At 42.9% G+C, this 22,727-nt stretch overlaps 1 protein-coding gene across 6 annotated transcripts in view; it reads right to left on the minus strand.

The window, feature by feature from the left end:
- trps1 (trichorhinophalangeal syndrome I) overlaps window positions 1–17,489 on the minus strand; it is a 112,992-nt gene extending 95,503 nt beyond the window's left edge. The window contains exon 1 of one of the 6 annotated variants that reach the window (XM_047604569.1): window positions 16,017–17,489. The gene's annotated coding sequence lies outside the window, so the exon portion shown is untranslated. The remainder of the gene's footprint in view (window positions 1–16,016) is intronic. The other 5 variants (XM_047604565.1, XM_047604567.1, XM_047604566.1 and 2 more) reach the window with 5 other exon arrangements.
- Between the last annotated feature and the right edge of the window lie 5,238 nt (window positions 17,490–22,727).

Here is a 22,727-nt window from a genome sequence, read left to right on the forward strand (position 1 = left end):
ACAGAAAAGTTTTTTTGTTTTTTTTTCTCTCTCTCATCTTGAAGAGTGAGTGTCGCTCTAAATATTTTCCCTGTGGAACTCTGACTCAGTCGAGCTTCTGCTTACTCATTTTACTCAGCGTCATCTCTCGCAGCCTCACTCCGTTTCTCCTCTATTCATTTTTTCCTCATTTCTCCTTACCTGATGTTTTTTTTTCTTTTTTTCTCGCCATTCCCCACTCACACACTCGTTTAATAATAACTCGTGTCCACCGGCTTTAAACTTTTATGCGTCTCACTTTCTCCGTCTCTCCCATCAATCCATCACTGAGCCCTCTGTCATATTCATGTGCTTCTTCTTCTGTCTGTTTTTCCAACTGTCATTGAGGCTGAGATCGACCCCCCCACACACACACACACACACACACACACACACACACACACACACACACACACACACACACACAACTCACCCACCACCACATCCACCGCACCCCCCCTCCTTCTGCGCTCCGACCCCCCTCCACGAATGTGTGTGGTCCGGTCCGACTATAGACCGTTACATTGTCCCAGACAGGTTGGACTGCGCCACTAGCCAGCAGACGAAGGAGGAGGGGAGTGGGGGAGTGGGGAGTTGGGGGGGCGTGGGGAGGGAGGTGGAGAGCGGGGGTTCCTAGGGAATGTTTGTTTTTCTGTTTCCAATTTGGTCCAGCCTGAGGAACTCCACACTCCGCTCTGTCTCAAACACACCATTCATGACGGCCTGACGTACATGATTACACACAAATACCCGCTCGCCAACTCCGTGCTCGTCACTCAGGCGCACACGCGTGCAGCAAAAAAAAAAAAAAAAAAAAAAAGGAAAGAAAGAAAGAAAAAAAAAAGACGTGTGGGCCCGTAACACACTTCGCGACTCGCTGCGGAGCAAATGTAAACACGCGTCGCGTATCCTGCAAATGCACAGCGACAACTGCGCTCGCTCGGTTTCAGTCGTTTTCGCCGTGGAAGCACAACACTTTACTTTATCTCGGCTCTCGTCTTTGATTGTTTTCTGATTTGTTATTGCTAATGCCGTTTCAAATGACATGGTGGTCAAACTAATTGCGCTTGATTTCCCCCCCCTCCACTCTGTCCCCAGGAAAATGATGATGCTCTTTGAAAGGCCTTTTTGATGTGTCTTGGTGCGTTTTTAGATGTTATGTAGACGGAGTTGAGCTCCATGTTCCACCGATTAAGGCACAGAGAGCACATTGTTTCACATTCGACTCAACCGTTCCATCTGAAATGGATTATTTTTGTCCGTTTTTGTTGTTTGGATTTCAAACACACAACGCTGATGCTCTCATATACTAATAAAACTTTATCTTGGATCAATGCAAACAGACAGGATGGCGGGCAGACGCGCAGTTAAGATGTTTCTGTCTTGACTCTGAGTGATGACAGTTTTAGGAGGAACCTGCTTTTTTTTTTTTTTTAATTATTTAAAAGTTATAGGTTCAGTCAGTTGCTTTGATTGTTTGAACTTTAAATGCAGCGCGACGCTCCAACTAAACAAATATTTAACGCAAGCAAAGGGAAAATCTGAGCAGATACACAATCAGATATTATTCTGTTTGAAACTTCGGTTTCACTTGTGACAGCAAATCAGAAATCCCCATCAGTTGTTCACCGCCACATCTGAAAGTCATTGTCGTTCTGGTGCACTGCTCACATTCAAAAATGAACGAAAATGGAATGCTAATTTACATTTACATTTAACAGCCACGGGACTGATGTTTGTTTCTGCACGTTCATGTTTCATGCAAATCACAAAGGTAAGGAGGACGCTCCAGCTCCAGAAGAGCCTGACCTGCTCTGATAAGGCACCGTCTGAAAATCTGCATCAGTTGTTTTTTTAGTTTAATTAGTTAAGCTCGTTTTGTAGCGATCTGATCACTTGTAAAACATGGATAACAAATGTAAGGGAGAGAGCTCTGCTGTGGAGCACCACAACTGGCAACGCCCCCAAGTGCAGGGTGAGTCATCGGCTTGTTTTTCGAGGAAAACGGCACATTCCATGACTCCTCCAAACTCCTCCAAAACAACCAATGTTTAATTGTTGGGTCAGATACTGGCACATAGGTAGCGCACGGCACATGGCAAAACGTGCAGAAACACAAGAATTAATGCGATTTTCTGACAACTTTGTAATGTAAGTACATTTGTATGCAACTGTGGTCCATGTTTGGCATACTGGATGACAGAACATAATTTACAGACCGTTCCTTGTTTGCTCTGGAAGCACAGAGAGGCAGAAACGCTAAAGCTAAACTGTAAATTGCAATAAAGTAAAGTTGAATAAGAGACAAAACACCAAGAAAATAGGTTTCGTCGTTGATCCTTTAAAAATACTATGAGTTAGTATAGTTATGAACGGGCATTATTAGGTTAAAGTATGGAAATTATAAAACTTGTATCAAACATTTATTTGGTTAATTTATATAATCATGATGTATATTGTTAGTTATATTCCGTCCATGACGCAACTCTAACTTAGAGACACTTTATTACAACTTCCTATTAAATGGAAGGAGGGAACACACACACACACACACACACACACACACACACTCAGAACAAATCTAACAAAACCTTTTTTTAATGCCTCCACCAGAAAACACTAATATGATGGCTCCCAGTGGAGAACACGTCAGAAAAAAATGGACCCCGCTATGGGCAGTGGAAGAGGGCCTGACACTAACTGCTGACGTCCATTTCAAAACGCCGTGCTGGTGACAGATCATTTCACCACTCCTATTGGATTCATTTCAACCGATGACTAAAACACACAGTTTAAATAAAAGTACAGTCTGAAGAGTTAGCGAGTTAATCTATTAAAGCAGTCAGAGGATTTAAACGCAGCCCTTTTCTGAACGTTTGGGGCCAACAGTTCCTCGGTTTCAGCTGCTCCGATTCGAGGATTGACTGCTTCGATGGGAAGTGGAATAATGTGGGAGGTTTGAAATCGTCCAATGTGAAAGTAAACACCATTTATTATAGTTTTCTGACCAAACAAAGACCTAATTACTCATGTCGGCGGATTCAACGCAAGTCTGAAGTAAAGATTACAGCAGTTTTCTAATCAAGTACGAGCACAGTCATCAGTGATCAGACACTGATACGGTTTCCTGGCTCGCCGAGCCGAGTTGCTCCGGCTCTACGATGCACAGACTCATTCTCTCTGCACACCAGCGGAGACAAACATCGGAACAAAGCAGATAATCCCTTATCGAGTGCGTTCTGAGACGAGAACACATTGTGTCGGGGACTCCACTCTCACGTGAGCATCATTAAACAACCTCGACAAACCAGATCTTTCAGCTCTTGAGGTTAGAGCCGAGGGAGGGAGCGGGGGAGGGAGTGGTGTGTCTATTCAACACTGTAAGAAACACCCACAGCTGTTGGGTTTTGCTCTGACACAGATGCACGTGCAAGTTACTCACACGCTGCGTGTAATACGCCGACGTGTTAAATAGGTTCCTCTTAGCGCCTAAATAAACAATCACAGGAATGAAATCGCTCCACTGACTCTTGGGGAGTTTGAATACAGGCCTGATATTTGAAAAACAGGATCTGAAGCATGAGGCACGGCTTGTGGCATTTCAATTTTTCAAAATGGTGCGAGTGGAATGTATTCACCAAGACAAACTGCACAAGCGAAACTAAGTTTGTTTGTCAACTATAACAGGGGAAAAAGAAGGTGCTGGGGCTGCTGATGTGAAGCAGCAGTGACATCTCAGAAAAACCTGAAGGATCATCTCTAAGCCGCTGCTGTGGCGGGTAGAGGAATCAAACTTACCAACCACAGTGGAGAGAGTATCCTACATTTGCCTTGTAGTCGGTGCTAATGTCCCGCCTTGATGTACGATAGTAGCAGGAAACCAGGAGCTGCATAAATCAACACGGGGACTGTTGATTCTGACCTTGCTCTCCGCAGCTAAGACGCTCATACATCAAAAATAATGGAGAACAAACTCTGCTTCAGTGGTAGTTGTAGGCGTAATGGAAGGAACTAGTAGCTGCATAAATCAACATGTTGATTGTTGACTCTTGCCTAGCTGTCTTTTCCCCCCAAAATGCGGAAAACAAACTGCAGCTCTGCCAGAGACTCGCACACATGCGCATACATCGCAACCGGCGTTGCCCGAGACTGCCAGACATATCTGATGATTTTAAAAACATTTCAAACACACCCGTGTGTGTGTGTGTGTGTGTGTGTGTCATGGTTTAGTTTGTCTCTGTCTGGGTAAGCTCAAACATTACGTCAGTTAGACACACGCACGTCCACCGGCTGAAACGGCCCCCGACACACAACACCGCGCGCGCACGGCTACACACTCGCACCTCGACAGAACTCGTGCACTCGCGCGCACTATTTCCACTCCCCCACCCCCCACACCCCCCCCCCCCCCCCACCCCAAAAAGAATCGGCCCTACCCGGCAAACGGTCGGCCCGACAGGAAAAATGTCTGGACAAACTTAAGGCGTGCGCGCGCGCACACACGTACACAGAGCGGAACGTTTTCAGGCCACAATGTTGACATTATATTCCTTTCCAGGAGCCCTTCTATCTGTACGCCGGCCAAGTGAAGCAGCGTTTCCCCCTGTGCAAAAACTGTTGGGAAGTGCGAGGCCGGGAGGCCCCCAGTGATGTCAGCGCAGGGCTGAGCTCCGTTCGAAAAAACTGGACTTCGATCAAAAGCCGGAGCCAAACATGATCGCATTGTCACTGTTACTAAGCCGATGAGGAATTGTGATCGCCGCGAAAACTTTCTTTAATGGTTTTTCAGTATCTCAATCGAAAGACACGCCCGGTGGCTAAGAGGGATGGACCTCGACGGCGTTCTCGTATCACGTCACCGAACGGATCTGGAGATTCAGTGACCAATTCATTCATTATTGAAATTCTGAGTCACTCGCTTTCCCAGGCTGCGATACGGTTACGCTTCCGAAGATGCACTGTTCTTTTGCAAAGGCTGTTAACGGCGTCTGTAAACACGGCTGACTCTAGTTGGCGCTAGCTGAACCCGCGTCAGCAGCTTTTTTTTTTTTTTTTTAGCCGCCCGAGCGTGACGAATTGTCGGTGGGAAAGATCTCTGAGATCAGCTTCACAAACCAGAGCGGAAGTCAAGAAGGCACACATACTCTACTCTTTAAACATCTCATCTGAACAATAAGATGATAATCTGATTCTGTTGCACTGACCTTTATCAGACTAAAACTGAGCTTAGATCCTGGCGCGGTCGCTTTAGTTCTTCTGATAACGTCCAAGGAACCGCACCATGATAAAATGATAAATGCCTATTTTTGGTTTGTCAGAAGAAGGGTTGTGACACCGCTGTCGTATCATTCACGACGCCGGTTTACAATTCGAATACCACGAAGCATAATCACACAAAGACCTGGTAGATATTTATATTCACAAGTGATGAAAACTCCTCCACCCCCCCGCCTTCTTCCCTGCTCTTCACAGCCGGCCATTTGTCGGTCATGGCACACACTGAGCAGGTTAGTACTGTGGAGAAGTAACAGCTTCGGGGCTTTCTTGTTCTCAAACCAAATATCAAAAAAAAAAAAAAAAAAAAAAAAAAGGATTTTCTGGGCATTTTGGAGGCGGAAGAATCCATTAACAACTGCTAGGACGGTGCTATTCAACACATTTACAAGACGATCCAGTTTAAACAACGCTCGAGTGCACCAAACATTGCGTTCCACTTTTTTTTTTTTTCCAACCACCGCTCCTCACTCATCTGCTGAGATTTGCTGCTTCTCCTCCTCCACCATATCTAAAACTGACGTTACTCAGACTTTTCCCTCGCAGGCCCCCGTCAGAGCTGTTGCGGGAGGGCGGCCGTCGAGTCGCTCGGCGGAATCAAAACTTCCCCCCGCTGCGACGCGGCCTCGGCGACGGCTGATGAAGCGACGCGGAGCTAAAAGCAATATCTCTATCAGGCCGCACAATCGCGGAGGCAATCTGTCGGAGGACACAGAGGAGCGGCTTAATGACGGGGTACGAGAAAGCCGCCACTTTAGTCTGCAGACGGATGAAGCGAGTGACAGCGACAAAGACTGTTTACCGATAGCGCACGTCAGATATGTATATCCGTGTCCAACTCTTATCTACAAAAGGAGCATGGGGGGTGGCCACTGGCTTAAGGGAAGTTGTCAGCCCACAGTGCAACATTACTGCAGTTTGAAAAACAACCTAAGAAGCACAACTTCAATTTCAAAGCCACTTTTACTCCAACACCTTGATGCTTCGAGCCTTGCCACGCTAATGCAGAAGAGCTTTTATCACACTGAGTACCGGGTGCTTTTCTTAAACACGGCGAAGGGAAATATCAGAAGGCTTCTTCTAACGTTTAACGCAAGTGTGAAAATTTTTGTTAACATCCAAGGAACTGAGAGAACGCAACCTGCAGGGGGATGGCCATTTAAAGAGATTACAAATCTCACGCAACATCCCCGGCAACATCAACCTATCCACCCTCCCAAATAAGGTAGTTTTTGCTCGATAAAACCGACAATTTTATGGGATGGGAATTAAACCCGGTGATTTAAAAAGAGGGGAGTGCAAAGAGTTCAGGACGGACATTCTCACAGCCAGATGAAATCGGCCTCCGCGAAGAAAGGGGAGAGGACAACTTGTGTGTGTGAAGCGCTGAAAAAGCCCAAAAGCCATGTTTCAGAACAAACGCCACATCCCCCGCTGTGCTTTTCCACCCACCGCAACACACACAGGCCAGAAGTAAATTTAACTGTCAGCCGTAAAGTTTTCAACCGTAGCAAGTGATCTTTTGCCCCCTTTCTCGCCCCACTTTTCCTCCTCCTCTTGTCTATGCAAATGAGCTCCTCTGTCCTTCTGCTGTGCATCCTTCCTTCCTTCCTTCCTTCCATTTCCTCTCTAATTCTACTGCAACTGAACCGTTCCCTCGCATGTCGTCCTTTATTTCTATATCGCCCATTCTATCACTCCACAGTCCAACAGTGAGCAGAGATCTCTTTTTATCCTAGTTGCCTTATCTCCCCCTCCCTACCTTGAGAAACTACCCTTTCCTCTTCCCTCTCTCGCTCCGTTCTTCCTTGACCCCCACCCCCCACCACTCACACACACACACACACACACACACACAAACACACACACTTCTGACTGTGGGCCTCTGACACCCACCGCTTCGTCTCCCTCCACAAAGGTCTGAAAGACCCCCAGATGTGTGCCTCCTCAATTTCCATTTCAAAAAGGAACCACCTCCCTCTCTGGCTGCCTCCCTCCATCATCCATCCATGTATGCATCCACTTCTTCACAACGCGCAGCAGCAGCAGACACTTCAAAACGCACGCGGGTACACACTCGTCAAGGCAGAAAACTTTCCATTTCACGACAACCAAAACAAAAATGCGCTGATGAATATCACTTATCAGATCATGTGATTTAAAGGAGGGGGGGCTGGTTGCAGTCAGTGATACAAGCAGACTTCCCCTTTTAGAGATAGTACAAGAAAAACATCCTGATTAAAAAAAAAAAAGTATATTTATCCACTAAAAGCAACATGCTGATGGTAACAGATTTCATGAATCTCTGTGGCCTCCAAATGCCGGTTGGGTCCGGAGTTAATGATCACTTTAGAGCACTCGATTATGACAAAAACCTGCAAAGATTAAACTGGAGTTTCTTTTGCAAACGTTCTCTTCACCTTCAGGGAACATCAACAGTTAAAAATGTAAAAGCCTCCTTAAAATGACTCACTCGGTCACAATTCAACATCCGAAATAAAAAGTTCCAATGTGAGGTCGAAGATAAAACACGCACAGGATTTATTAATAGGACAGCAAGCTAAATATTTTCCTTATTAATTTATCTAATCATCATTCCCTCTATGAATCACCCGGTCTCAGAAACATAGAGACAAAGTTTAAGGTGCAACCTTAACACGTCTTCTCAGGTCTAACCAATGGTGCAAAACCAGAAATTTACAGTTTTCTCCTCCAAAACATTACGAAGTCTGTTGCCAATGTTTTGTTTTTCATGACCAGAATCGGAACTTAATCAGAATTTAACAGTGTGCAGCAAACATCAATAAGGCCCAATCACCGGCACTACACTGAAGATAAGCTGCAGCTGAAATTCTTATCAGAAACAAAAAAAAAACAAAAACACAACAGCCAACAGGTTGTTGGCTCTGTGCCCGAAGGCAACCGTTCCAGTTCAAGTCAAACACTTCCATGCATTATATACGGTTCGCACATTACACTCAGGGGAGGCATGCACCGCGGTCAAACGTGTCGATTAAGCGCACTTAACGCCGTCAGAGGAGATGAGCCTCGGCTTTTTCCAGAGTTTCGCGCGGTATGCAGCGAAGCCCTGAGGGCATCAGCTCGGCCTGTCTGCAGGCCCGCGCCCTCCAAAGCTCAAAGCTGCTACTGCGGGATTATTTTACAGTATCATCCGGCGGAGAACAGGTGAGACGGTTAGCTATGCCCAACCGCTTTTCACTGCGCCGGCTAGATTTGGGCAGAAATGTCAAACCAGACCAGAGGCAGGTTCAAAGGGTGTCACGTCTCCCAGTGCTTTTATTCCTCTCCGGTCAAGAAAAGCGAGGCCTGGCCGCATGAATAAAATAACACAACACGCTCTTGAATTACAGCCCTAATATGTATTTCCTTATCTTTATTCTCTACAGTACGAGCCGTCGACGCAGCCAGAGGCACAAACAAAAAAAACCAGTAGAGGCCGCTCGCTTTGATGAAAAAAAACAATGCGCATGTTAGTCGCCTAAATCATAGTTTTAATTTGACGAGACGCCATAAAGCAGTCTGCTCCTTTTAAACACACACACACACACACAAAGTGGAGCGCTCACACTGACGGACACATGCGTGCTCATAGAGTGAGGACAAAGACTACTTTGAAAAGTTGCTCAGCCACCAGATGTTTCAGCCTGATCCCAGACTACAATACTAATGGGGCTGTACATGTGCGTTTGTGTGTGTGTGTGTGTGTGTGTGTGTGTGTGTGTGTGAGAGAGGGAGAGAGTGTGAGAGGGGGAGAAAGAGACAGCCCGGCGGTTTTAAAAGTAGCAAAACCTATATATATGGTGATAAAAAACAAGAAGCCTTTAAGGAGCAACGAAACAAACAGCTATGCGTTTAACGATGATCGGCGTACGCAGGAGCGGAAAATGTCACGCCTGACAGACGCCGCCGCCGAACGTAAACAGAGGGCCCTTTTTGTCGCGCGCGCAAAACGCTCCCACAAACGCTGCGTGACTGCGAGACGCGCTCCCGGATAAAAACGCACGTCCGCTGCGGGAAAGTGCGCCACATCAAACCCCCCGAAGGCAACACTATTGTGACAGAGAAGGATCACAATAGCAAACAAACGCCAGCGCCTGTTTACACTCGAAATGAAAAGTTAAATGCAATCGCGGGGACGGAAAAAAAACTAAGCTCCGCGGCAGCGATTCACGGTGCGATTAAGCGCGCGCGTGCGCTGCGCACGAGCGGGCCCTTCTCGCCGCAGTAAAAATAGGAGACAGAGATTGAGAGATAAAGAAACAGAAAGAGGGAAATGGGCACTTGAGAGAGAAAAGGGAAAAAGTGAAGCACGGGCAGCGAGAAGGCGACACATTTGTCAGCAGTGAAATCTTGAGTGCGCGTGTGTGCGCGTGCGGGCTCTAGGTTTGACTGTTGACAGTTAACCTACAGTACAGAAATAAACAATGAGTGAGTCAGTTCAATCATAACCAGGCAGCAAATGAGACAGATTCGACCTCAAACCGAGGAGATAAGCGCTAACAGACTCTTGGTCTAACTGATAGCCATCTATCAACAATGCACAACTGTCTAGAGATGATTGTTCACCAGTGCGACGTGCCAGGCATGGGAAGATATGCACAGATAAGACGGGGGGATAGACTCCATATCAAACAAATGCTGATATTGGTGAACTGAGAGCTGAAATACACACGTGTGAATCTCAACCCTTTAAATTGGAAAAACTAATATTCACATGACAACAGGTGTTGATCCTTTCCCATGCGTAGAATAACCGACATCACTTTCTTTCATCTAGAATCAACTGACTGCGTCGTGTCTGGAGCAGGACAACAACCCCCAAAAGAAAAAAGGAAAAAAAAAAGAAATGACACTTCCACTTGAGAAAAGTTTCACTGAATTAAGCATCCAGTACTCGAGGAAAATGGCTGAGCACTCTCTCCCCATCTGCGTGTCGCGGCGTCTTTTTCAGCCTCGGCACAAAGACACTCACAGCCCAAATCACATTCAAATTCATGCCACTTACGCCACTGTCACATTTTCCGCAGTTAATTTCTCTGTCAGTCTGCCGGGTGCCGCGTGAAAGAACTGCTACAAACTGCAGATGGAGCCTTGCTCGTGGGAACAATCGAGAAAACGGTAAAGAAACACACTCCGCCAGTTTAAATCCTACTCTTTGCCCGCTCTGCCTCCCCCTCGCAGTGCGTGTCAGTCACTGTTTGTCTCCTCGTTATATCTGACAGAAAAACACGTCAGAGAAATATGAATAAGATGTGTAAATGTTTGTTTTTAACGAGTTGGAATTTAAATCCATATCATTACAGAAGGCCCAGAAATTCACAGATATACAAAAATGTTTATGTATATATTTATAAGTAATATATAGACACAAATCAAGAGTTTTAAAGGAAGCATGAATCACTGCCAATATCAACACCCTCAAGAGAAAGACACAAATATTTTTGGGATAGCCCGACCTGTACTCTTCATCCACCTGTTAGAAAAACTAACCTGTAACACAAGTGGATTCAAACTTCAGGTTTCATTAGAGCAAAGACTCATCATGCTCTTTTACACTGTGAAAGTTTAAACTAAAGCAAAAGCACATGTATTAATGAGGTCCTGGAGTTCCACCTGTAACTATCAAGGGCCCACTTCACAAAAAAAAAAAAAAAAAAAACATTTAAAAAAAATAATAATAATACAATAGTACTGGATCTAATTCAGATTCATGTAATGAAAACATTAAAAAAAAAAACATCTCACTGACGAATTTTAAAGAAATAAATGTGTAAACTGCCCTTTTTTTAAAAAAAATGCAACTTTCAAACCAATCTGAGGAATATTTTGCTGACTATTGTGGCAAATAAATCTCGAATGTTAGGAGACAATTTTATAACGCACAAACAAAGTTAGGACAAATAAGCAACGATTTCGAAACTTCTCTTATTATGATTTCTGTGAAACTAACATTTATATTATAGCTTTCTTCTCATAAATCTGATCAGATTTCCAAAATTAAATCAAGTCCACTTTGTTTGGAAATAATCGTCGACAGTTGTTTAGAGGAAAGCTACATTTCTCCCTTAATGACATTCAGTCCCCCGCATTCGAATGACTCCTTCCCTCCCGTCTCGGGAGGACACCTGCGGCCCTGGGGAAAGGTGGAAGCCGAAAGCCACGCAACAAGCCCGGCGTCTGTGGAAAGTGTTGAGCTCAAGGACGCCCGTTCATACCGTGGAGCTGAAACCTGCTCAACACCTTGAACGCAGAGCAAAAAAACTGCTGCGGTGTCACAAATGTGACGAGAACTTTCCATGCGGCGACACTGGAAAACGGCAATTTACCAGCTCTTGATTGAGCGATCGGGTGAGAACTGATTCCTTTCCAATTACGACTTGACGTGTGTGAAACTTAAGAGTAGGAACAAATGACCCGCGAGGTTTAAGGTCAAAAGTCGTGCGTACAGTAATCGATAACAGGACGTCTGGGTGTGTACGGGAAGCATCAGTGTGATTTGTACACCGATGAGTCAAAACTGTCAGAAGCCACAACTCACAGCACATCACACAACACCACCCAGCAGGTTTCATTAACCAACTGGTAACACAACAAGCCAAAGTTCTCTTAAGTCTTCAAATCATTTCGCAATTATTACGAGCCTGAGAAGCAGCGAACATGTCATTAACTCTATTTTGGAGATTTAACTCGCAGTCTCGTACGGGGAACGCGTCAAGCAGGTGTTGCGAGGGTTTGAACATTACAAACTTTTTGTTAACCACAAAGCTACGCTGCTGCCCGTCAGAAACCCCTCAGCTGGTGTACGTCTGAATCCACTCCACCAACACTTTCTCAGGCTCCGCTGTATCACGGCAGATAAAAAAAAAAAAGAATTCACTCTCTCGGATGAAAGGAAGAAAAACTGCCCCATTTTTTAGGATTTTGTATACCCCAAAGAACCTTTAACCAAAAAAAAAAAAAAAAAAAAAAAAAAAAAAAGCAGGGTGGGAGGAATCATCTCACCCTAAACCAAGACCATGTGCTCGTTATCTAAAGCAGGCCATCTAGAAGACAGACTTAAAAGTCTAAAATAGACCAAAGACATTAGAGACAAACTCAAGCCTAAACAAGACTGTACTAACCACAGACAGAGTGGGGATGACATTTTAGGCATTTAGCAGACACTCTTTTCCAGACTGCCTTCCAGTAAATGCAACAAGAGAATGAGATCAAATCCCCGTATCACCAGTGTTACAAGCAGCTAATATAAAAGCAATGAAAGACAAAACAAAATGCCCTGACAGTAAAATAAGTTAAAACTATTGTGTCCTTGGGATATGAGCAGAAACGGGAGACCGGGTAATGACAGAAAGAAAAAAAAAAAACAGCGCTAGCTTCACAGCTAGAAGCCAAGGGAGCCAGAAGCCTTGCACAAAAAAAAAAAAAAAAAAGTTTTCCTTTAAATAAACTATCCGTGACAAATGGATGTTTTCCTTTATCTGAACTGCAGGCAGGGTTGAGATGAATAACGGCTGATTGCTCTAATAGATGCTATCTTCTCTTGCTTATTGGAAACAGCGAGCGTCTGGACGGTTCGTAAATAAATGGGATTAGAAATTAGAAATGAACAGGAGTTGTGCTCCCACAAAAAAAAAAAAAAATGCAAAGTCCTTTAAAGCTGAATATGCTCTTTATTGCCACGGGAGCTTAATGGTGCGCTATTGAGATGTTCGGTTAACGTCAGCTGTGAACACTTATGACAAACTATTTGAGCAAAGGCTTCCCATACGTCTAATTATCCGACACATCCAAATAAACAAAAGTAAAGGCGGCAAAGAGGAGCAAGAAGAGAGTTGTTTCTAAATGATCTTAAAGAGAAGTCAACTGGAGCACGCGGAGGAGGAGGAGGAGGAGCAATAGGAGTTGGGTGAAAGTTTCACAAACTTGTTTTTTTTTTTTCTGTCTCCTTGCGATTATTGATTTCACAGAGTAAACTTCACACTCCGATCAGATCAGTCCAACTTTTTTTTTTTCCCCCCTTCTTCTTCTCTCTCCCCCCACTACATCTTTATGCATCAAGGCAGTTAAATAAATCACATGTCTGCCACTGCAATCACTACCATTTCTCCCCCCCTGAAAATCCACTTGGACTGCATTAAAGCCTCCTTTTACGCTCCGTCTCAAACTGGCCTTTTTCCCTCGTAACGCCGCGCCGAAACGACCGAAGACAAATGCAGGGCAGGCCACAAAATCACTACAGTTGTTCCTCATGTCTTACAGAACATCAAACCATCAATAAAACACAGGAGATACATTCCAGCTAGTTGAACGGGACGTTTCTGACTTCCCTCTCGCCATGTGTTCTCTCTCTCTCTCTCCCTCTCAAAACTTTCTCTCTTCCGAGTTCCACCACAGAGACTTCACATATTGCAGCCATATGAGTAAGTCATGGCTGTCTCCACAGCACATACAGACACACACACACACACACACACAGAGAGACACACACGGGAAAAAGTGCTGTGCTGTCTCTCACTCCGTCTCACACACACACACACACACACGGGAATGAGTTTTACAAGCGAGAGGTTCTCTTTAGGAAGTTGTCAACTGTTTTGACGTTTAATAGCAGCTACGAACAAGGCCGTGAGATACAATAATATCCCGTGTCTGGAAAGTAAAGGAGAGAAGGGAAGGGGGGGGGATAAAAAGTTTTTAAAAGTTATGGAGCAAGAGTGAACCGTCGGTGGATGGAGAGTGTTTTTACTAATTTTATAGAACACGGTTAAAAGTTGTAAAAGTCTGACAGGGGCTCGTCGCATCGGCCGAGACGTTCTGGACGTGAAGCAGTTAAGAGCACCCCGAAGCCGGGAGCGCGCCGCGTCCGAACGGAGGACGCTAAGGACATGTCAAGGAGAGCAAAGAGCAGCCCAAAACGCTCCCCGGCGAGAATAACATCCCCGGACGGCGTCCATTAAAAGCACTTGATTCCTGTCAAAAGCGACCGTGATGATGCTCGAGCTGCAGAATTCATATCATCCGCGTACGGCTGCAAAAAAAAAAGGAAAAAAAAAAAAAAACAGAAAAAGAAAAAGTCGATGGAGCTGCTGAGGAATATGTCAGCGTTAACCATGCAAAGCACTGGAAAGCAGATGTGGAACTTTTGCTCGCAGATTTACTGCACACCGAAATTTGACTGGGAGTTAATTCTTGAAAGCTTTTTTGATGCGACTTCCACACTGCTTTCGCCGATTTAAAAAAAAAAAAAAGTAATAAAAATACCCTTACAGACGATGTGTGGCTTTCAAAAAAATCCTCAACATTTAAGGTCTCAGAATTAGATCTGTGTTAGCACTCTGCTTTAAGCCTGCGAAGCAAACTAGACTTTAAAAGTTTAGCCTCTATTTTTCCTGAAGCGATCCCCACAGTTTTATGAGTTGAAGAGAAGCGTCCGGACAACTTTTCCCTTGTGTTGTGACCGAGAAGACTAGAAAACTATTTTTTTTGGTTTTGTTTTTTTTTAGTGAGAGAAAACTTGAAAGCCAGAACATAAAGTCGAAAAACAAACAAAAACCTAACATCCAAAACTTTATTTTCGAAGCGTCCGTGACAATTAGTGCTCGACATCGCAACGGCACGCTGCCACACATGGAAACGAGGCACGCTTTACATTTAAAGGACAATTTTGAAGCTATTTATAGGTAATCCAATGAATAAATTAATTACTTAGCAGAAAGCAAAGTGTAAGCTGTGGACAGGCGTGAGGTCACGCTGAAGTTCCACAGGCCTCATCTGCTTTTTAAAAAGCGCTGCTGAGGTTATCTGCTGAATAAAAGTCGGTCCACACACAAGCAGCTCTTTTCTGGGGGGCCAGAATTGGAGAACCACTGCTGCGGAGGACTATGTTTAAAAAAAAAAAAAAAAAGCTTTCCTTGCAGTGTGTGCCTCATTGTGCTGGCTTCACATACTCTGCTCTCCCCACAGAGTTGTCATGCCTACCCAGCTCCCTTATCTCAAAGGAACATCACAGTTTCTTGCGACAAGAGAGAAGTGAAGGGGAGGAGGGAGGTGGTGGTGGTGGTGGGGAGGGGGGACTTTTGCAAAGTTGAGTGGAAATGCAAGTCAGGCTTCCCGGCATCACTCCGAGAAACAACAACAAATAAATATCGTTCGAGCTAATAAGTTTTCTTTAGAGTTGATAAGAGGGGATGTTTCGGGAGGAGGGGTGGCGGGGTGGGGGGGTTCCTTTTACGACAACTCGCATCCACCATGCGCTCTTCCTAACAATGAAAAAGAGGTGCAAAAAACAGCGCCATATATCGGCTGTAAACCATTTGATAAACACAAACTCTTTGATGTACTTTTTCCGCTTTCAGCCCAATAAAGTAGCCACTTCATCTCCCAACTTAAACATCTATCTATCTTTCTATCTATCTATCCATCCTTCTATCTATCCTTCTATCTATTTATCTATCGCCGTCTGCGACGTGCGTCACTCGGAAGAAATCTGAACTTGAGTATCAAGTTTTGCAGTTTGGGATAGTAAAGCAAAAAGTTATCAATGAAAATGACCAAAAAAAGTTACGCGTAGTAGTTACACGAAACGAAGAGGAGCTACTTCGTGCTGACAAACGCAACCGGAGTAGCCGGCTTCTAGCAAATCAATCAGAGTGGCACTTAAATAAAAAAAAATAACAATAAAAAAAAATTGAAACAAAACTTACAGAAAACACTTGAGGCGACTTACTCCGCGTCCCCGTGCTGATGGCTTCAAACTCAAGTCTTTTAAATCAAAGCAGTAGCCCGTCCCCAGTAGCCCCCAATTTGTATTTGTGTAGCGTTTGGGTGTCCTAACCTAAATGTAAATTGCCATGTGAATTCAAAGCGGTGCTGCTCTTTTCCTCCCTCTCATTCAGCAGATCCTTCTTTCCTTACCGACGCCGCTCAGGCCGTTAGTTACATAAGACGGAAACCGACTGCTGCCCGTCGTAAAAACTACAAACGGCTAGCTGAGCGATATTTGCTCTCCTAATCGCTTCCCCCCCTTCAAGAACGAGCAAATTTCATCTCCCCACTTTGTCCGAGAGCATGCATTTCGCCGTCAACAAACTCCAACCGTGCACCGCGGATGCATTTCTTCTTCTTTCTTCTCTCTCTTTTTTTTTTTTTTTTTTTAACAATGCCACTGCACCAAAGTAGAGAGGGCTGGCGTGTGGATGGTGTGTTGCGTTTGTGTTGTGTTCCTTTTGGTGCTGCTTACCTGTTGATCAAAATAAGCATTAGCCTCTTTTCTCTCTCTGTGTGTGTCTCTTTCAGCAGCACGTTAAGATGGTGGCTGCTTGGCTTGGCTGGCTGGCTGGTTCGTCTCTTTGTGGGGTTTTTGTTTGTTGATGATGTCGGACGGGGTGACTGTGTCTTGGCTGTCTCTTTTTTTCTTTGGTCTGAGAGGGAAGGAGAGATAGTTAAGGCTTCACGGCGGCACATAAAACTAGACTAATACCGACTCATTAGTGAGTGAGTTTGGCTCGGGTGCTGCAATATTCCGATGGTCTATATGTTATTCAGCCGCCCAGAGCGCGGATATGCTGGCCACAGCAAACCAAAGCAGAGCAGCTCGTTAAATGTAATTTTTTTTTCTTTCAGACTAGTGTTATCGCTTTGCTGTGACAGGACCTCTCTGCCTGTCTCTCTGTAGGCTGTGGGCATTACGTCAGAGGAGGAAGACACAGCAGCTCTATTAATATCAAGAAGCCACCCCAAGACAGACTCTTAAAGTGACACGCACTGTAATCTCACTTATTTGAACACAGTTAACACTAAACCAAATCAACTACCCTAGCGAAATCACTGACTCTTAAAGTGACACAGACCGCAGTCTCGCCTATTTGAGCACATTGGACACCAAATAAAAACAAAAACACTGACTCTTAAAGTGACACGCATACATACATTTGTATCGCTTATTGAAGTACCCGCAATACTAAATGCTTAAAAAAAAAACGCCTTCTCCTAAAGTAACAAATATACAATCTCACTTACTTAAACACACAAAATAAAAAATAAAAAAACAATTAAAGTTGCATTCACTCTATCGTGATTTATTTACACGTGTAATACCACAACAAATTCACAAACAGATTTTTTTTAAATGTTATTTCAACATTTAATACTAAACAAAAACCCTAAAACAGAGACACAGTTAACACTAAACCAAATCAAGTGTCCCAGCAAAAATCCCTGACACCTCAGTCACTGTACCAAAAGAAAAAACCGTGACTCTTGAAGTGGCACACACACACTTTTATTTCACTCATTTAAACACAGTTAACACTACATAACTCTTAAAGTGACATTTGTACTTGTCATTTGTTTACATATGTAATACCAAACTTTAAAAAAAAAAGAAAAAAAACACAGGCTTATAAAGTGACACACACACACCATATTCTCAAAGTAACATTCACTCTAATATCACTTTACATAATTAATACCAAAAACGCAGACTATGTAAAACTCACATAAGCTATAATTTCTCGTATTTAAACATGTTTAACAAAACAAAAATGTAAAACACATTGTAATCTTGGTATTACTTAGACACATTTATTAATAGAATAAAAATACATCCTATTGTCACTTATTTGCACATTTAATTTTAAATTAAAATCCTCCCCAAAAAAGGAAACACTGACCCTTAAAGTGTCCCACACTGTAATTGCACTTATTTAAATACAGTTACCAATAAGCCAAATTAAATACTTGGGGTAAATGACAGACTCTTGATGTGACACACTATCATCTTAGTATCACCTCATACTTACTCTCAGTTCTCATTTGTATACACATTTAAATGCATAACAAAACTGAAAAGGAAATACTCTTAAAGTGACATACCCTGTAATCTCAGTATTACCTAGTAAATCAAAGCAATCACTCATCCTGCCTTTAATTTCAATAGGTCAAAATCATCATCACCATCATCATCACCACTTTATTTAAAAATGAACAGCTCAAACATAAATGTCACCATTTGATGCACTGTACCAGATTATATTTTAACGCTAATCTGCAGTCCTCTACAGGTCACAAACGTCTTAACTAAAACTAATATGACTGAGTGGAAAAGTGACACATACACACTTACTTAAAATAAATAAATAAAAGTTTTACATCTTTACCTTTACTTATTCAGGGAGAATTGAATGCATGATAATAAACTTGACATGATTAAAAAGAACCGATGCATCAAGCTGGAGTTGTGACAAAAGATTATTACATTTGAATGGTGCAAAATACTCACAGACAACCTTTCCTTCCTCAAAGATAACCTTTCCTTCCTCAGTCCTAACATCTGGGATATTAAAAGCCAATGGACTGTGAGCACGAGTGGAGTAACTGAATAACTTAAAAGTAAGTTTGTTAGATAAACAGGTAGTTTGCGAAGAAAGGCCTTATAAATAAAGAGTAAATGGCTCACAGGCTCTTCTCAGAGCCAATGAAGTCCAGTCGGCATTATGGAACAGTTGGCAGTGACGGGTCATGAACCTATCACCAGTAATAAATCTAATTGCCGCATGATAAACTGTGTCAAGTGGTTTTAGTGTGGCGTATAAATGACATCGCTGTAGTCCAATACTTATAAAAATGCAGCTTGTGCTATTTGCTTCCTACAGTAATGAGGGAGGCAAGACTTGCTTCTGGAAAAGAATGCCAACAAAGGCTTCAGTTTGTTTAAAAGTTCTGCTACACGTGGTTTAAACGACAACTTGTCATAAATCCTGATGGCCAGAAACTTTTAGGAGTCCCATTAAACACAGTTTCTTGTTCATGTCAGAAGAAAGTTTTTCTGAAGTTGACTAAATGACTAAATGACCGCGCAAAATATGAACACACTGGTCAGATAGAGTCTGAACAGTGACCATTCAGTTCAAGTGTGGCTTTCATGTCTGGGACCAGTTCATCATTACTCTACAGCACCTCTAGTGGTCAGAACTCCAAAGGTTAGCTTTAAGTCAGTTTGATTTCGGCTATTCAGACTAATGTAGATTAAAATTCTTTATTTAGGAAAAAGGTAACATGTTAGGAGAAAGGAAATACACATTTAAACCCCCATTATATGGAAAACTACAAGTGTAATTAAATACCACAGCTAAAAGTCTTTTCTGGTTATTACAGGTGGTGATTATACCAGTAATTTATGACATTGCACCAAGTTTCATTTTTAGTAATAAATTTCATAGCTTTAATGGTACAATTTAAAGTTATTTAATAAACTGAATAATTAAATGAGTCAGGTTCAAATATTCTACTTTCACCACATTCAAGTATATTAAATGTAATATCTAAATTATGCACACAGGAAAAACTCGTGTAAGAGGTCCAACTCTTATCTCAAATCCAAACCTTGGGCAATAAGGAATTAAGATCTATTTAATCTGAACCAGATTTGATTTGATCTCCTCCTGTAAAATCAGGGGGGGTCCATACATACATCTCAATGACTCATGTCAAGTATCACTACCTAACTGACCACAGGACAAATGAAACATGGCCCAGCATGAGTAAAATGAAAAAAAATATATATATATGATTATAAATTGACCTCATCACAGGAAGCTAGTGCATTTACTACGGACCTCTGCAGGTAGGTAATGTAACAGCTTTATCAATATCAGCCTATCGTTTCCTGTTAAATTACAACTGATCTGACTGCATTCCACAGAAATGGAGTCCTTGCAAAGTCGTGAGTGCATGCAGATGTTTAGTGTGGGTGGTCACATGGGAACCAAGCAACATAAAGACAAGATGTAAAACCGAAATGATTGTACTGTTTGATTTAATATTGTGTATTCAATCATGGCTTTAGATTTTTTGTTTATTGTGGTTTTGTGGCAATATTGCAAAAAAATATTCAAAGGATAGTTCACTGGGGCTGTTTTTTTTTTTTTTTTTGGAGGGGGGGGGGACATAAATAATGAATATGCCCTTGGTAGCTTACATGAAAAACAAGTTGTTGGCTAAGTCTCTCGCCCTTCCCTTGCCCCACGGGAAGGAAGGGACTGAGAACTTTTTAGTCTCCTTTTTCAAACGCTGCCCTTCAAAAGCCAAAGGTAAGAATTTTTTGCTAACAAAGGCGATACTGCAGCCTCCAGGCATACACGCTGCTGGATCCAACGCCTCCTGTGAGTGGTGCACAGACCACAAAGAAAAAAGGAAAAAAAATCACATTGCAGAAATTACACACCTGCCACCATCTCGTACATACCATAAACCCCCTATTGATTCATTTTTTGAAATTTCCCATTTTCTCGCCTTCCTCTTCGTCACTTTCTTCATTTCTCGGTCTCTTTCTTCAAACAAGAGACTGTGTACAATCTATAACATCCATTTCTTATTTACGGCTGCCGTGCTGGGGAAAATCCTGCATCCATAAAAAGCAGGGTATATAAATAACATATGTATAAACAATAGAGTGAAGCAATCCTGTGGTAAAAAAAAAAAAAAAAAAGAATATGATATCTACAAAAGAGCTTCGACAATTATGTTCGAGATTATCCTCGCAGTCCGAAATATACAGGTCTCATTTCGACATCTGCTTACTTGTTTTGTGTTTGTCTCTTTCTTTAGCTACCACAAACGCACATGCAGCGCTAGATTTAAAAGCGGCGTCCACATAATGGTAGCCTGCCACTATGAGGACGCACACCGATCAGGCATAACATTATGACAACCTCCGACCTTCTCGGACCTTGTTAGTTGAGGTCTTCGGGTCCTGTGGGTTGAGGGTGGGGGCGTCAGTGCATCAGTCTCGTTCCAGTGCATCCCACACATACTTGATCAGTTTGGGATCTAGTGTATTTGGAGGCCGGGTCAACACCTTAGTGATGCACCCAATGCATGCAAATCCAGTGGCAGAGGCTCACTGTGGACCGCATGCAAAGATGGACAAAGCCTCGAGGAGATCACCACTCGCAGTTTTCAAGTATCGTGCATTTGCTATCTTGTCTGTGCCTGACTTGACCTAACTCTGCGCTAATTCAAAAGTGGACAAATTGGAGCTGAGGCAGACAAGTGATGCCAAGGCAGACAGCAAGCAACCTGTGAAGGCACCCATCCATCTAGATATCATCTAAACAAGTCGGGCACTGGAGGAGCTGCAGTTTTTGGAACCTCTTTGTTAATTTCATTTATCACCCCCGCAGCTGCATGGGAATGACTTTTGCATATGTCTTAACATTCCTAAATATATAATATATGTAAATATATTATGGACTGGTGACCAAGGTGTACCGGGCTTTCCCCCCTAGTGGTAGAGGCTCCAGCCCCCCACGACCCACCAGAGAACAAGAAGTTAAGGAAAATGAATTAATGTAAAGATATATTTTCTATAGGCCTCCTCCCTGTAGACTGCAGCACTTTGTAAAAAGGTTGGAGTAATGCAACTGAAAGTAATGATAAATGGCTTTCTAGCCATTTGTAGTGGTTTCTTTCAAATTTTAGGTCACTGATACTTGACCACAGAGAGTATTTTGTCCGAGGATGAAGCCTCTTAAAACTCCCGATTTATTTATTTTAATTATTCCTGATTATTTAATGCAAAACATACATAAATATACCAAACCACCGAAGCTCAAATATCAGGTAAAACCATGTTCTGTGTTCACAGCAGCTGCTAAAAAAAATAAAGGAAAGAGGAGAACAATCCGGCATTTATTTTGCTAATAACAAGGTCAACTCAGAGAAAGATTCTGTTGACTCCACTGTGAAAAACAAATACAGAGAGCTTTCTGCAGCCTTAGATCAATGCGGTTTTCATCCTTAATGCCAAGTTTCAGATCTAGCTGGCCTTAATCAGAGAATACAAAGAGGACAATGAATAAGTGTGTGTATACACAACAACAAACCAGTAATCAGCAATGTGCATAATCCCTGTGAGAACAAGAGCCCTTGAGTCAGCATATATCAAAAATTGCATTTCTTTATTCCGAGAGCATTATTTTTTTTTTTTTTACTTCTTACACACATCCAAAGTGGGTAATTGCTAGAAAACTGTTGTTATGAAGCTGTACAACATAGAAATATTAAATGCAAGGAGTATGGGAAAGATTGCATTTTTTTTTTGTTAAATAACTTCTAATCATCATGCCTTTATGCCATTATCAGCCCATATGTAGCATCAGTTCGATGTAGTAGCTACGTCATCAGCCCAGACCCCAACGCTGCAGCCTGACACGCACCTCTCCAGAAATCCAACGCCGACACATCGCCGACGAGCTTTTGGATGGCACTTTTTACAGAGCGAGCCAGCTTGATGAGCTAGTATCAATAGCTCTAAAAAAAAAAAAAAAATTCTCCAGACAAAGGTGAGGACAGTGGTTTGACATTGGTTTTGTGCGTTCATACCTTAAGCATGGTCTGGCCGGTCGACTTTTAAG

Source organism: Mugil cephalus, chromosome 14, assembly GCF_022458985.1.
Source record: "Mugil cephalus isolate CIBA_MC_2020 chromosome 14, CIBA_Mcephalus_1.1, whole genome shotgun sequence".
In the NCBI taxonomy this organism is placed as follows: domain Eukaryota; kingdom Metazoa; phylum Chordata; class Actinopteri; order Mugiliformes; family Mugilidae; genus Mugil; species Mugil cephalus.